The following is a 17,133-nucleotide window of genomic DNA, read 5'->3' as shown; positions in this document are numbered from 1 at the left end:
GAAAGGACCACAGACAGAAACACGGGCAGGGTTGAGAGAACCAATAAGGGATGGTAAAGCCCTTGGGACTGTCAACAGCAGGAAGGGTTACCACTGTGAGGCCTGAAGGTATGAGGGGAGTTGGAGGTGTTATCAAAATCCAGCAGGAGCATGGTCATGAATGGGGCTGCCTGAAAGGAGAGGTTAACCACAGGTAGAGGAACACAGTTGCTGCCAGTGGTATGGTAGGGAGGGAGTGAGGAAGAAATACCCCAATCTCTCTCTCCTTCTGCCCTTTAGATTCCTCCTGATGCCTCCTGGTGGCTGAACCATTTGACAGCTGGACGGCAAAGGAGCACAGGTGCCACAGTCCTCAGAGGTCATTCTCCCAGGGCACAGAGTCAGGCAGGGGAGGGTAGAGAGTGGATCTGGAGAGGCAGTTGGAAAACAACCAGCACAGTCCATTTATTCTCTTCTTTCATTTGGATGAACATAATTTGGAACAAAACAGGGGAAGCACAAAGTTCTGTCAGTTTCTGTATGATCTGGGAATGTGTCAATTCAAAGTCTCACTTGGAGCTAAAACAGTAATATTAACCACTATCACTGGTTATTTTCACATAAGTGCTGTTTCACATAAAGAGAAACGGTGAAAAGTAAACCCTTATCATAAAATATAGAAACCACAATCCTTGCTCCCGTAACTGGCCAAGAGGTATTATTTGATAATCATTGCAATATTTCCCTTCCACCCTCAGAGCACCTTGGCCGACATGACTTTTTTTAACGGGTGCGAGGGATCCAAACGTTCATTCCTTCTGAGGACCTATCTTTATTAGTTTGCCATGGTTTCTCATTGACTGTTGCTATTGGACAGATTCCTGGGATCTAGACATAGTCATCCATACGTGCATTTTGTAGAAGCAACCCACTTTCCCCTTGGTAATCAGGATCAGTCACCAGCCAGTAGAGTGACCTTCCCTTCTGTTGGAGAGCAATATTAGCTTCCAATTTACTGGCAGATGCCTGTGTGTTTACTGGTGGAAGTGTGTCTCCCTTGCCCACCCAAACCTTCCAATTCACCAATCTAAAGGTTGTAGGGATGGCATGCAAAACTTTGGTAGGTGGGTTATTATATGTAATAGAAGGAAGGTCATTCCCACTTCCACTTATTGGTTCTTAGACGGTGTATTCTGTCTGTAAGAGAAATGACACCATATATTGGCTGCTGGCTTAAGGCATATACTGTATCCTGGGCGAGTGCCCTAACCTCTCAGGGTATTGGCTCAGCTAGTACCCTGTGACCTCACCTTTCTATCAAGCCATCTGCTTCTGGGTGATGGGGCATAGAGTAAAACTCATGGGCATGATGCCATTGCCATAGTGCCTTTGCTGAAAAATCAGTTTCTTGGTTATAGATGATGTAATGTGCGATTCCATGGCAATAGATGAGGCATTCTATGAGTCCACGATATCATGCTGGTAGAAGCAAGGCAGGCAAAGAAGGCAAAATCATATCTAAAGTAAGGATCTATTCCAATGAGGACAAGTAATTGTGACCCCTGTGGAAAAAAAAAGGGATCCCATATAAACAACTTCCCCCACATAACAGGAAGGGCCAGCTAGGGAATGATGTCTTGTGGGGACTCATGGTGGCTTCTGCTGTTGGCACATTGGATGCTCAGCAGGGGTGGTAACCAGATCAACTCTGAGGAAGAAGAGAAGTTTGTGTTAATTGCATTCCTGCATGGCCTCCATCTCTGCCACCATGACCCCTACGTACATGGTTCCATTACACAAGTGCAGATGTGGCTGGAGACAGAGGTAGCTGACAGCCAGAGAATGGGTCCAGTCCTCCAAGGTGCCACCTGATTATTAGGGGTAACTTCTTCATTGAATTCCTCTTGTGGGGGGGTGGCGTAGGCTACATACACATTGCCAGGCTGCTCATTCCAAGATGTCCAGACTGACTTTCTTTTTGGCTGCGGGGCGGCATGTGGGATCTTAGTTCCCTGACCAGGGATTGAACCTGCGCCCCCTGCAGTGGAAGCGTGGAGTCTTAACCACTGGACCTCCAAGGAAGTCCCCCCATACTGACATCTTATTCTCAGTTTTTCAGTGTTGAAATAGCTGTCTCCGACCAGCTATTTTAGGCATTATCCATAAATTAGTACAGATCCATGAATAAGGCCATCTCTCCTTTCATGTAAACCAAAGTTCCACACATTGGGAAGATTTTCTTTTGCTCCTGGTTTTTTCATTGTGGTAAAATATACATAACATAAAACTTACCACTTTAACCATGTGTAAGTGTATGGTTCTGTGGCATTGAGTACATTCACATTGTTGTGCAACCTTCACTCCTGTCCGTCTCCAGAACTTTTTCATCATCCCCAATGGAAACTTTGCCCCCATTAAACACTAACTCCCATTCCTCCGTTCCCTCCCTCCAGCTCCTGGTAACTTCCGTTCAACCTTCTGTCTCTATGAATTTGACTATTCTAGGTACCTCATATAAGTGGAATCATACAGTGTTTCTCCTTTTCTGTCATGACAGTTTTTTAGTTCTATACCAGAGTGGAGATGGCTAGTGCCACGCCATGGACACTCAAGTACAGAGCAGGCCCAAGTTTTTCCCTCCTATGTTAAGTAAAACTCCCCATGAGTCCATAGATGTGGGTTGAGGTACAGGTAGCAAAGCAGTAGAAGCAAGTGCCTTGGAATCTGAGCCACCTGCTCATGTAATTTACTTGTTCCTTTCAGGCCTGCTCTTGTATACTCCATTTCCATTTGACAGTGGAATTCCGCTCTGTAGTTCAAAATGCCCCATTCATGTAAGGTCTCATACTCACATGGTCAAGCAGTCAGTCTCTACCAGGGCCCAATTGCGAGGTAGGAACTGCTTATCAAATGGAGAATAGATGATTATACTCTAAAACTCTAGGGGTCTACGTCACCATTCTACTATGTGGTTTGCCCATGCTTCATAAGGCATCCCTACCTACATTTAAAGTATTGTGTCTTTTATGGCATGAGGCCAAAGTGGCAACACAGTTTGCTCTGCAGCCTGGATACTGCAGAGTTCCCTATTGCTATGGACTGCTTTCAAAACTGTAAGCCTTGTGAGTTTCCACATAGTAAATGGTCCCTAAACCATTGTATCTTCTTTTTGCAAAATTTATTTTACTGAAGTATAGTTGATTTACAATGTTGTGTTAGTTTCTGGTGTATAGCAAAGGGATTCAGTTATACGTATATATATATATATTCTTTTTAATATTCTTTTCCATTATGGTTTATCACAGGATATTGAATATAGTTCCTGGTGCTATGCAGTAGGACCTGTTGTTTATCCATTCTATATATAATATTTTCCATCAGCTAATCCCAGCCTCCCACTCCATCCCTCCCCCAACCCCCCACCCCAGCAGCCACAAGTCTTTTCTCTATGTCTGTGAGTCTGTTTCATAGATAAGTTCGTTAGTGTCATATTTTAGATTCCACCTGTAAGTGATATCATATGATATTTGTCTTTCTCTTTCTGACTTATTCACTTAGTATGATAATCTCTAGGCCATCCATGTTGCTGCAAATGGCATTATTTCATTCTTTTTTATGGCTGAGTAGTATTCCATTGTATATATATACCACATGTTCCTTTTTTTTTTGGGCCACGCTGCGCAGCATGTGAAACTTCCCCCATCAGGGGTCAAGCTCTTGCCCCCTGTAGTGAAAGCACAGAGTCTTAACCACTGGACCACCAGGGAAGTCCGTACCATATCTTCTTTATCCATTCATCTGTCGATGGACATTAGGTTGTTTCCATGTCTTAACTATTGTGTATAGTGCTGCTATGAACATAGGGATGCATGTATCTTTTTTGAATTATAATTTTCTCTGAGTGTATGCCCAGGAGTGGGATTGCTGGATCATATGGCAACTCTATTTTTAGTTTTATGAGGAACCTCCATACTGTTCTCCATAGTGGCTGTACCAACTTATGTTCCCACCAACAGTGTAGGAGGGTTCCTTCTTCTCCACACCCTCTCTAGCATTTGTCATTTGTAGACTTTTTTGATGATGGCCATTCTGACTGATGCGAGGTGGTACCTCACTTCTCTAATGATTAGTGATGTTGAGCATCTTTTCATGTGCCTGTTGGCCATCTGTATATCTTCTTTGGAGAAATATCTATTTAAATCTTCTGCCCATTTTTCGATTGGGTTTTTTGTTGTTGAGTTGATGAGCTGTTTGTTTATTTTGGAAATTAAGTCCTTGTTGCATCATTCGCAAATATTTTCTCTCAGGCGGTAGGTTGTCTTTTTGTTTTGTTTATGGTTTCCTTTGCTGTACAACTGTTGTATCTTCTTATCCATGGTGGTAGTACGTGGCTATCAGTTTCTCTCTAGATAAAGTCCTGACATAAAACAGTGAAAATGTGCTACTATTCTTGCTGGCTGAAGGAATTAAAAATGAACCATTTACTGGGTTAATAACATAACAGGTGCCAAAGCCTGTATTTATGTATTCTAGTAATGACAATATACCTGGAAGAGCAGTTGCAACTGGCATCAGCACCTGATTAATTTGAAGATAAGCTACTAATATTTTCCAATAATTCCATAATATTTTCCAGCTTTTGCTCTGGCAAACAGGAAAGAAACATTGAATGACCAAAAATCCTGTTTTATACTTCCTGTTTACACCTGTTGTCCCAGGGTCCCATCCATTTTCATACCTGACCCAGATTTTTCATTTTCTAAAGAAGTGTTTTTAACACTAGAATTAACATAAGCCAGAATGGTGGTCCTCAATTTTGCACTCCTAGCTTCTGCATGTTTTCATTTAGTAGTGGGTGAGATGCATGTGCAATTCTCGCTTGAAAACATGATTAAACATGAACGATAAGCAGTGACCCATCTCATTTTCCCTGATCGTTTTCTGATGCCACGTAACCAACTTCTCCCTTTGAAGGACAGTATGCAGAATGATCAGTGACATAAATCAAGTGTGCTCAGACACAAGGAGCTAGGGACAGCTCACTCCTCATGGTCTCTGGTCTTGGTGGGAAAAGTATTCAAAGCCTTGCCAACCACTCAATTTACTAGGCAGTTTTTCAGTGGCCTGTAAGATCCATGAGGCCAACAGTCAGCAGGTCAGGGAGAAAAGTGAGCACTTAGTAGGTAGTTTGAGTGCTTTTGCTACATTATATATCCGGGTATGAGAAAGAAACTATAAGTAACCTCTCGAACACCTTGTGACTATACAGTGTGGGTCACTGTGTTGTGATTATTGTTATGGGTTCTTTCCTTTTCCTGGAGAATAAGTTTCCAGAGGGCTGGGGCAGTGTCTCACCATCTCTTTATCCCAGCGTCTACCACAGCCCCTATCCCAGTGCCTGGCACATAATAAGTCCTCAATGAATGTCTGATAAATGAATGAGTGCATACTTTCCATGGTATTGTGGGCACTCTGTTTCCCTCAGCCCACGTACCTGAATGCTTACTCATCTTTCTTGACTTAATACTAGCATCATCTCCCTCTGAGAAGTCTTTTTTGTGACTAGTCCAGTCTCTCCACTGACGATTCTCTCCTTTGTGCTCCCCATGTACCCTGAAGAGTTGCCTCAGTAATCATGGCTCTTTAATGGAACAGTTGTTCTACAGATCTGTCTCTCCCACTTGTCTGAATGTCCTTGAGGACAAAGACCTTGTATTTTCTGTGTTTTTATCTCTGGTGCCTTGAGAAGTGCCTGGTTCATGGTAGGTTCCCAACCTCTGTTTGATGAGTTCAGCATACACCAGACCTGTGGGGTTAGCTCATCCAAGGACCCCAAGTAAAGAGCATGTCGAGGGCCATGGAGATGGTCTCAGTAAAATAAGGAACTTGCCAAGGGGTTGCATGGATCTCTTCTTAACATCTTTTCAGGGCAACCATGTCCATTTATGTTCTATCTTTGGTAGCTAGTACAGTGCCTAGCATATAGGGGGCATTTAATTAAGCTTCGATGAGCAGAAGGATGAATAAGTGAGCCGCAAAAGCAATATATGCCAGCCAATGTAGGTTTAAAACTCGATGGATCCAAAGCAGTCTCACAAATCATCTGCCTCCAGTCCGAAGCCACATAACTGAAAAATCACTGCATAGTGTAGCATTTACACGCAGGCTGCCTTCAGGGCTACGGAGGTTGTGGGCTGGGTCCTGAGTAAACACAGCCTACACTGAAAAGCCACTGTGGGCTCTGGGAGTTCTTTCAAGTTCCTCTGGGTTCTGAACTTGATTTGCAGCTGGAGCCAAGTCTCTACCAAGTACCCCCCTCTTTTCGGCAATTGAATTATTAACTAAAAGAAAACCATCCAGTGTAGCAGTTAGCAGTGGGCTGCCAGTGGTAGAGAAATTTTATTTTGTTTACTCAGAGTGTTTGCACCTAATCTATTGAAGAGTAGGAATGAGCCCTCAGAAAGCAATTCAGAAGACCTGGTTCTGAAGGAAGACAGGCTTTGGACTTGGTTGGGAGGCAGCTCAGGGCAGCCAAGGAGTGGCGCTGCAGTGCTACCCCTCAGGACAAGACTGATTTCCAGGTGGGTGTTATCCACAGCTTCCTTCTGTGCTGGCTTTTCAGGGACCCTGGGAGGGCCCCAGGGCTCCAGTCTCTCAGATATCTCCTGCAATCCCTGATTTGAATTCTGCATCATTCACTGAAGTCTTTGGTCCTTGTTGAGATGCAAATGCACAGAGAGGGACAACTCTGGAAAGGAGTCTGAGTTTAAGTCTGACTTTTGCAACTAATAACCCTATGAATACATCACTTTACATCTCTGGGCCTCGGTTTCTTTACCTATAAAATACAGATGAAAGTGCTACCTAACATACCAGGTTTTTGAGATTGGAATTACTTTGTTTTCTTTTTGTTTTTGTTTTTTTTTTTGGCCACACCTTGCAGCTTTTGGGATAAGTGTACTGCAGTCTTCTATCATGTCTAACCTTAAGATCCTCACTTCTTTAAACCTCACAGAGTAACCACTGAACTCTGTGCTTTGCTTTGGGAAAGCAGGGCAAACTGACCATCTCTGCTGAATTCCCTGTGGAACTCTCAGCCCTTAAACATGATGACTGCTATTCCAGGGACTGTTCATCCTAGATCTTGCTCAGGTAGCCCATGTATTAATAGTAGGCAGTCCTGTTGTGCCCATTGGTATACTTGTACTTGTCAGGCAATGTACCCAAAACTTCATTTCCAGAAGAATGGTCATCATGTACATGAGACATGGTGAGAAGGCACAAAAACCCAACGCAATGATGTGACATGTTAAATATCCCTCATCTTAGCCCATATGTTGATTTTGCTTTTTACTGAAGTATAACAAAGACACAGACGTTTAAAAATTTACTTTGAGGAGTAGTGTGATAGAAGGGCCCGAGATGCTTGGCTTCTTTTCTTAGTCTGTCATCAGCCTATTGGACTAATCATTCCTTTGCCCTCCATTTCTCATTCAGTAAAGCCCAGCAATGAAGAGATGGCTTCTAAGGAGACTTCCATTATTCTCTTTGGCTCCAGTGGCCCCTTTCCTCATGCATGGCTGTTTTCTGTGTTTAGAATGCCTTCTGTTGACCAAGCTGGAGTCTCTACCTCACACTCCAAATTTGCCAGAGCATGGGACCAAATGTGGGCCCTGCTGGAAAGAGGGTTGGATGGGGTTGTCTTGGTCCTGCCACACGAGGCTCTCTGGAAAGGGCAAGAGACACCAGCAGGAAGAGGAAAGAGGTTTATGTAAGCTGCCCAAGGGCTGTGAAAAGAGCTATATAGGGTCCCCAAATAGAAATGCATCCACAAGGGACACGGGAGCTCAAACAGGTGGAGGGGAGAAGACTTAATGCCAAGCAAATTTGTGCATTTTGATTGCTAAGTGTCTAGTGCCAATTTCTGAAACAAAACTGTGTTTGCAAATTTAAGTGGTAGTGGGACCATTACCTTGAAGTGGGAAGAAAATCCATGGACCCACTAGGAGTTTGGGGAAAGGGATGATTATCCCCATGAAATAATGTTCAAAGGAACAGTGGAAGGTAAAAACAAACTTGTGCTTTGATCGCAATCCATGTATCACCTTTGTTCAACATGCCGACTCATATGCTTTAAATATATTTTTTTAATTCATCTGGAGCCTCAGTTTACTGTCTGAAGATATATATCAAGCTGTGTGCAAATATTTTCCCTTTTTAATATTATGTACTGGAAGCTAAAACCACTCACTGCAGAGTTAGCAAATCAACAGCAATTAGGTTAAATCATCTACAAATAACAGTAGGAATGTACACAGGACAACTTTCCAGGCACTTAACTAGAATTGACTTGGACCCAGATAGGTAGTGGGGAAAAGGGGAGAGTTATATTTAGTCTTTCTCCTCCATTCCCTACAGTGGGTATCCGGGTGGTGAACAGAAAAACAAGTGGGTTCTGCCACTTGGTAGTACTGTGAACGTGGGCAAATTGCTTAGCTCTCATTCATTCAACAGACAAGTGATGGGGAAACAAGAAGTTGAGAAGCAGTCTCAAGGAAAATTCAAGTTGGAGGAGGTTGACAGCTGAAATCTAGGGATGATGCTGGGTTGTGATCAAGAGAGGGCAGCCAGAGCACATGGGAGATACTATATAGCCATATAGCCACTAAGAGACCCACCAGACATTGAATTAATGCCAGAAGGGCATCCCTGCTCTGGGAAGACTTGCAGTATCTGCATCTTGTGTTGCTAGGCATGCCATCTGCTGTCTTAGTGCCTGTTTACTTTTTACGTCATCCATAAAAAAGGTGGTCAAGCTTGCTTTAATTTATTTTTAAAAAGTAGGAATAGCCTTGGGAGCATAATTAGAATCCCACTGTTTTTTGTCAGCATATTTTCCTGTCTACTGACTTTTAAGAGGGCCCTGCCAAATAGTCTGTGTAAGAGTAAATGAACAAATAAAAGGATTGCTCTGTAGCTATTTGGACTTGGTTTTTAAGGAACTTTATCTTCCTTCAGATGAAAAAATAAATTCTTAACTTCAGCTTCTCCAGATTCAACAAAAATGCACAATGTGTGCCTGCAGAAGCAAAAAGGGGAAAAAGATGGAAAGAATGACTCAGTATTCAGGGGAAAAGGTTCTGTTATGTGAGTAGAGGGCATTGTATGGATTGATTAGGTGGTGATATTGACCAAATTATTAGGGAAAAAAATGGAGTAGTAGTAGGATCTTTTGAAATACTGCAGAGGAAAAGCTACGTATCAACACAGTATGTTAAAACTCATCCCTAAATGCCAAAGAAGTTGTCTAGCAAAATGATACGCGCTTATCCAGAGGTCTTCTGTTCTTACTCCAAAATGTCCTTTTCATCAGTATAACTCTGATAATTCTTGAAATTTAAGATTACACGAGTCAAAACAAGTTCATTCACTTATGAAAAATCAAAACATTATATAAAAGCCAAAGTATCCTTTGACTGCCAACTCTGTGAAAGACAAACCCTCACCCTAACCAGAGATATCCACTGTTATGAGTTCAGTGGATACTATTCAGAAAAGAATGAGGCAGATCTATATGTTCTATTAATATAGAAGTCTCAACGTACTGTTGAGAAAACAAAGTTACTGCGTATACATTATACTGTTCTTGTAAAAAATAAAATACACTCGAGACAATACTATATTGTATCTATATATCTACAACATATCTATGTAGTTCTATTTATGTCTATACTATCTATATCTATATCTAAATCTAAATCTAAATCTCTACATCTAGTGAGTAGAAAAGGTTTAAAGGAATTTTCTCTTCTAGTCATGGTGAAATAGATTAGTTTCTTCTTGAGGATAAGGGACATTTAAAAACCTGTGCAAAATTTGATAACATGTACTTAAAGGCATTAAGCACCCAATAAGATAGTGAATAATTGTTAGACTCTGATCTGTGGAAGGGCAGGTGCTCAGAGATACCATAGAGATTAAGACCTTTTTCCCCCTGGGGAATTATTTACTCATTTTAGAGGGGGCTGCTGAGAGGATGAGAAACTGAATTGTTGTTTTCATAGCCTTGTCAGGCTAAGGAAACTGGAAAATGACACACTGCAACCATGAAGGGGTGTTTCTTTGCTTTGTGTTGGGACCTCAATGCTTCACATTAGTGATAAGGTTATACAAAAAAAGGCTGGTTCTTGCAGAAATTGCAACTCAGCTTTGAATAATCTCAGTCATGAATTTGGTTTAAAGTGAACTCATGTTACTTGGGCATGCATGTGCCTACCAGAAATAAATATATGTTCTCTGGAGGAAGAATACTTCATTCTGGGGAACAAATTAGTCTACAAACAATTTTGCAAGTAGATATCTGATCTACAATTAAAACAGGCAGATGAGAGACAAAAAGGAAAAAAAAAACAAAACCAGCAGAAACAACAGATGATGAGAAGAGACCCCCAGAGAAACCAGATATTGGAGCTATCAGATTCAGACTTTAAAAAACCTATTCATTGTATTCAGGGAGATAAAAGACAAGTCTGAGAAATATGGCAGAGTACTAGAAACTATAAAAATGTAAAGTCTCCAACTAAAAATTATAATTGAAAAAAAAATAATGAATATTTTCAACAGAAGAGTAAACATTGCTGAACAAAGATTTAGTGAACTGGAAGATATGTTGGAAGAAAATATCTAGAATGAAGCATAAAGAGACAAAAGGAAGAAAATATAAGATAAAAAAGAAAATAATAGATACAGAGAATTCTGTGTGAAGATCAATCATATGATACCTTAAGTGAGAGAAGGAAAAGAGAGGAAGAATGGGGCAGAAAAATATTTTAAGAGATTATGGGGAACTTGCCTGGTGATGCAGTGGTTAAGACTCCGAGCTCCCAATACAGGGGGCCCAGGTTCGATCCCTGGCCAGGGAACTAGATCCCACATGCATGCCACAACTAAGAGTGTGCATGCCACAACTAAGGAGCACTCATGCTGCAACTAAGAAGCCTGTGAGCTGCAACTAAGGAGCTTGCCTGCTGCAACTAAGACCCGGCACAACTAAATAAAAAAAAAAAGAGAGATTATGGCTGAGAGTTTTTCTCAGTTGATAAGATATCAAGGGTGTTCCCTGGCAGTCCAGTGGTTAAGACTCTGCACTTCCACTGCAGAGGACATGGGTTCAAACCCTGGTCAGGGAACTAAGGTCCCACATGCTGTGTGGCATGGCCAAGAAATAAAAAAAAAAAAGATATCAAGCCACAGATCCTAGAGGACAAACAAAGCCATGCAGGATAAACACAAAGAAAGCTATAACCTAACCCTAACTCCTAATGTGATGGTGTTAGTGGGATTAGTGCCCTTATAAAAGGGACCTCAGAGAGCTTTCTCACCCTCTACCCACCATGTGAGGATACAGTGAGAAGACAGAAGTCTGCAGCCTGGAAGACAGCCCTCACTAGAACATGACTGTGCTGGCACCCTGATCTCAGATTTCTAGCCTCCACAACTAGAATAAGTAGAAATAAATTGGGAGAAATAAATTTTTGTTGTTTATAAGCCAGTCAGTCTATAGTACTTTGTTGTAGCGCACCCAAACTGATGAAGAAGACAGAGGGGAGGAGGAACTATCAGCTAAAATTAGACTTTGAGGACTACTTTCTTTTCTGTCTTCTTCTTCTTCTTATTTTGCCTGCACTGAGTGTTGCCAGGGAAGTCCAAAGACTTTGAGGACTTCTGATGCTGACCAAGATGGAGTATGCCTCCTACAGTCTACCTGTGTTTTATTGCAGTAAAATACTGTGGACAGGGACTTCCCCAGTGGTCCAGTGGTAAAGAATCTGGCTTCCAATGCAGGGGATGCGGGTTCGATCCCTGGTCAGGGAACCCACATGCTGCGGGGCAACTAAGCCCATGCGCCTCAACACCAGAGCCCGGGTGTGGCAAAAACTACAGAGCCCATGTGCTCTGGAACCCACACGCCGCAACTACAGAGCCCACGCGCTCTGGAGCCCATGCGCCACAACGAGAGAGAGAAAACCCCCATGCCATAGCTAGAGAGAAGCCCTCGCACTGTAGCAAAGATCCTGTGTGCTGCAACTAAGACCCAACGCAGCCAAATAAATAAATAAATAAGAACTAAAAAAAAATACTGTGGACAGAATAGAAAAAGCAAGTATCAGAGAACTCTGGGAAAGCACTGGACAAAATTCAATACACATTTAGTAAAACAAGACAAAACAAAAACCCCCAAAACCTCCCAGCAAATTAGGAATAGAAGGAAAGTTCATTAACTAAATAAAGCTATAAAATCTCTACAGCTAACATCATGCTTAATGATGAGATATTGAATACTTTTCCCTATAACTCAGAAATCCCAGTCCTGATTATCTGTCCAAGTGAGTTGAAAACTAATGTTCACACAAAAATCTGTATGTGAATGCTTTTAGCAGCTTTATTCGGAATTGTCAAAGACTGGAAACAACCCAGATGTCCTCCAACAGGTGAATGGATAAACAAAACTGGGGTATGTCCACACAATGGAATACTACTCAGCAGTAAAGGGAATGGATTATTGATTCACATAATGACATGGATGAATCTTAAATGCACTCTGCTAAGTGAAAAATCCAAAAGGCTATATACTGTATGATTCCATTTATATGACATTCTTAAAACGGCAAGACTATAGGGATGGAAAATAGATCAGTAGTTGCTAGGGGGTGGATGTGGGAGAAGAGGTTGACTATAAAGGGGTAAAACGAGGGAATGTGGGGGATGATGGAACTGTTTTATATGGTTCTGTGGTAGATATACAATTTTATGTATTTGCCAAAAGCCATAGAACTAGAAATCAAAGAGGAGAAAATTTTACTGTGGGCAATTATTTTAAGTCAACCACCAACATGGAATTCAGAGTATGACAAATGAATCTAATTCTGTATAACATAATTATTATATTCGACATAACCACACTGAATTGGGTGGGTAAAAAAAGTTGCTTACCTGCGTAACTTTGGAAAACAGTGTTTTGAATGAATACTGAAATACTCAAAGACAAAAAGAACTGTAGGAAAAACTATACTCTAGTTGGTAAATTTGTTTCTTACAGGGATGTGTATTCATAATCCTGAAGCTATTTTACATGTATACTAGAGTTAAAAAAATAAGTACATGTCTTGTAGATAATGATAACCAAGTTTCTCACTGCTGGAGAAAGTATTTACTGTATGCCAAGGAAGAATGTCTGTGGTGCTAGACTGAAATCCAAAGCATCAGTATAAACTCACGGTTTCTTTTTATACATATACAGAGAGGTAACACAGAGTACATGGGTTAGCACACACACAGACATACCTCATTTTCACTTCGCTTTATTGTGAAGGTGTTCACAAATACTGCATTTTTTACCAATTGAAGTTTTGTGGCAACCCTGCATTGAGCTAGTTGCTCACTTCATGTTTCTGTGTTACATTTTGGTAATTCTCGAAATATCTCAAACCCTCCAACAAAAAGATTATGACTCACTGAAGGCTCAACTTATGGTTAGCATTTGTTAATGACAAAGTACTTTTATTTGTTTTTTTTTTTTTTTGACAAAGTACTTTTAAACTAAGGCATGTACATTGTTTCTTTAGACGTACTGCTATTGCACACTTAGACTACAGTATAGCATAAAAATAACTTTTTTATGCATTGGGAAACCAAAAAATTCATGTGACTCTATTTCAATATTCACTTCATTTGTTACACTTGATTAACCAATGTATTATTATTAACTAAAGTCCATAGCTTACATTAGGGTTCACTCTTTGTGTTGTATAGTTCTATGGGTTTGACAAATGTATGTCATGTATCCACCATTACAGTATCATACAGAATAGTTACTGTTTTAATAATTCCCTGTGCTCCCCCCTCTCTCTCCCTTCACCTCTTGAGTCCCTGGCAACCACTGATCTTTTTACTGTCTCTACCTTTTGCAAAATGTTGTATACCTGGAGTAATATAGCATGTAACTTTTTCAGATTGGCTTCTTTTACTTAGAATAGACATTTAAGGCTTCTCCATGTCTTTTCATGATTTTTAACTCATTTATTTTTATGCTAACAATATTCCATTGAATGGATGTACCACAGCTTATCTGTTGACCTACTGAAGTACATCTTGTTTGCTTCCAAATTTTGGCAATTATGAATAAAGCTGCTATAAACTTTGTATGCAGGTTTTTCTGTGGACATAAGTTCTTGACTCATTTGAGTAAATACCAAGGAGCACAAAATGCTGGGTCATATGGTAAGAGTGTGTTTAGTTTTATAAAAAACTACTAACCTGTCTTCCAAAGTGGCTTTACTATTTTGCATTCCCACCAGCAAAAAAATAACAGTTCCTCTTGCTTTACAAATTCACCAGTGTTTGGTACTGTCAGTGTTTCGGATTTTAGCCATTCTAATAGGTATGTAATGTTATTTCATTGTTATTTTTAAAAATTAATTAATTAATTATATTTATTTTTGGCTGTGTTAGGTCTTCATTGCTGCATATGGGCTTTCTCTAGTTGTGACGAGTGGGGGCTGCTCTTCCTTGCGATGCACGGGCTTCTCATTGCGATGGCTTCTCTTGTTGCAGAGCTCTAGGCGCGCAGGCTTCAGTGGTTGTGGCACACGGGCTCAGTATTTGTGGCTCGTGGGCTCTAGAGTGCAGGCTCAGTAGTTGTGGCACACGGGCTTAGCTGCTCCGTGGCATGTGGGATCTTCCCAGACCAGGGATCAAAGCCGTGTCCCCTGCATTGGCAGGTGGACTCTTCACCACTGTGCCACCAGGGAAGTCCCTATTTCATTGTTATTTTAATTTGCAATTCCTGTATGATATATGATGTTGAGCAGCTCTTCTTTCTTTTTTTAAAAAATAACTTGAGCATTTTATTATCTAATTCCGGAGATGTTTGCCATACTTTAACTTGGTCTATAGAAGCAAATGAGGCACAGAAAACTTGAGTAGCTTATTTTTAAAATTTCATCATGATAGAAGGGTAGTAGCCCCTATATCCAAGTATGTATTCATAATTCCATTTCTAGATTTCTGAAATACCAAAAGCTCTGAAAACCAAATGTTGTTTTTCTTTACTTTTGTTTTTTAAATGTTTAGCATGAAAACTAAGTTGGCAGCAAAACTTGACCCAAACAGACAGGGTAATTTTACTCCTCATTTATCACACTTACTGTGACCATTCATATATTTCACTGCAGAAATATTAATTTGTTTAATTACAGGGGGCTGCCGCAGACCCCACTCGGAATGTATATATACATACAGTATACTTTCAACAAACAAAAAAATAAACATAGACACACTTTCTGAATTCCAAAAAGTATTAGTTTAGTTATAGTTAACAAACTTCACATATGAAAATTCATATCTAAAAAAATATAAATTAAGAGGTGATTTAAGGAACCTCCATACAGTTCTCCATAGTGTCTGTACCAGTTTACATTCCCACCAAAAGTGTAGGGGGGTGTCCTTTTCTCCACACCCTCTCCATCATTTATTGTTTGTATGTAGATTTTTTGATGATGGCCATTCTGACCAGTGTGAGGTGATACCTCATCGTAGTTTTGATTTGCATTTCTCTAATAGTTAGTGATGTTGAGCTTCTTTTCATGGGCTTTTTAACCATCTGTATGTCTTTGGAGAAATGTGTATTTAGATTCTCACCCATTTTTTTGATTGGGTTGTTTGTTTTGATATTGAGCTGAATGAGTTGATGTATATTTTGGAGATTAATCCCTTGTCGGTTGCTCTGTTTGCAAATATTTTCTCCCATTCTAAGAGTTGTCTTTTCGTTTTGTTTATGGTCTCCTTTGCTATGCAAAAGCTTTTAAGTTTAATTAGGTCCCATTTGTTTATTTTTGTTTTAATTTTCATTGCTCTAGGAAGTGGATCAAAAAAGATCTTGCTGAGATTTACATCAGAGAGTGTTCAGCCTATGTTTTCCTCTAAGAGTTTTATAGTATCTGGCCTTACATTTAGGTCTTTAATCCATTTTGAGTTTATTTTTATGTATGGTATTAGGGAGCATTCTAATTTCATTCTTTTACATGTAGCTGTCGAGTTTTCCCAGAACCACTTATTGAAGAGACTGTCTTTTCTCCATTGTATATTCTTGCCTCCTTTGTCATAGATTAGGTGACCATAGGTGCGTGGGTTTATCTCTGGGCTTTCTATCTTGTTCCATTGATCTATATTTCTGTTTTTGTGCCAGTACCATACTGTCTTGATTACTGTAGCTTTGTAGTATAGTCTTAAGTCCAGGAGCCTGATTTCTCCAGCTCCGTTTTTCTTTCTCAAGATTGCTTTGGCTATTCAGGGTCTTTTGTGTTTCCATACAAATTGTGAAGTTTTTTGTTCTAATTCTGTGAAAAATGCCATTGGTAATTTGATAGGGATTGCATTGAATCTGTATATTGCTTTGGGTAGTATAGTCATTTTCACAATATTGATTCTTCCAATCTAAGAACATCTTATATCTCTCTATCTGTTTGTGTTATCTTTTATTTCTTTCATCGGAATCTTATAGTTTTCTGAGTACAGGTCTTTTGCCTCCTTAGGTAGGTATATTCCTAGGTATTTTATTCTTTTTGATGAGATGGTAAATGGGATTGTTTCCTTGATTTCTCTTTCTGATTTTTCATTGTTAGTGTATAGGAATGCAAGAGATTTCTGTGTATTAATTTTGTATCTTGCAACTTTACCAAGTTCATTGATGAGCTCTAGTAGTCGTCTTGTAGGGTTAGCATATGATCCAGCAATCCCACTCCTGGGCATATATCTAGAGAAAGCCATAATTCGAAAAGATATAATTATTTTATATAATACAAAAAGGCATATACACACCCCAATGTTCATTGCAGCACTGTTTACAATAGCCAGGACGTGGAAGCAACCTAAATGTCCATCAACAGAGGAATGGATAAAGAAGATGTGGTACAGATATACAAGGGACTATTACTCAGCTATAGAAAAGAATGAAATAATGCCATTTGCAGCAACCTGGATGGACCTAGAGATTGTCATACTGAGAGAAGTAAGTCAGACAGAGAAAGACAAATATCATATGATATCACTTATATGTGGAATTAAAAAAAAAGGTACAGATGACCTTATCTACAA

This window comes from Lagenorhynchus albirostris, chromosome 10 (assembly GCF_949774975.1).
Source record: "Lagenorhynchus albirostris chromosome 10, mLagAlb1.1, whole genome shotgun sequence".
Taxonomy (NCBI): domain Eukaryota; kingdom Metazoa; phylum Chordata; class Mammalia; order Artiodactyla; family Delphinidae; genus Lagenorhynchus; species Lagenorhynchus albirostris.
This window is presented reverse-complemented; position numbering follows the sequence as displayed.